We start from the raw sequence: 237 nt of genomic DNA on the forward strand, positions 1-237 counted from the left end.
ACTCAATATGGACTTTAATGTTTGATACTAACATGTTTTATATTTGTTATCTTGTTCACTCTTTAATACTTTGCTTGTTAAATGACTAATCTAGATTTATGTTGTACAACATATACTTGGCACTTTCATAGATTATATTCTATGGTATAACCGACAGCTGAGCTATGAAAGGAACTTGCTTTGTTGTTAACATAAGTTATAATCATGAATGCTTGACGAGATTTACAAGTATTAGCA

This window comes from Populus euphratica, unplaced genomic scaffold, assembly GCF_000495115.2.
Source record: "Populus euphratica unplaced genomic scaffold, PopEup_1.0 scaffold67.1, whole genome shotgun sequence".
Taxonomy (NCBI): domain Eukaryota; kingdom Viridiplantae; phylum Streptophyta; class Magnoliopsida; order Malpighiales; family Salicaceae; genus Populus; species Populus euphratica.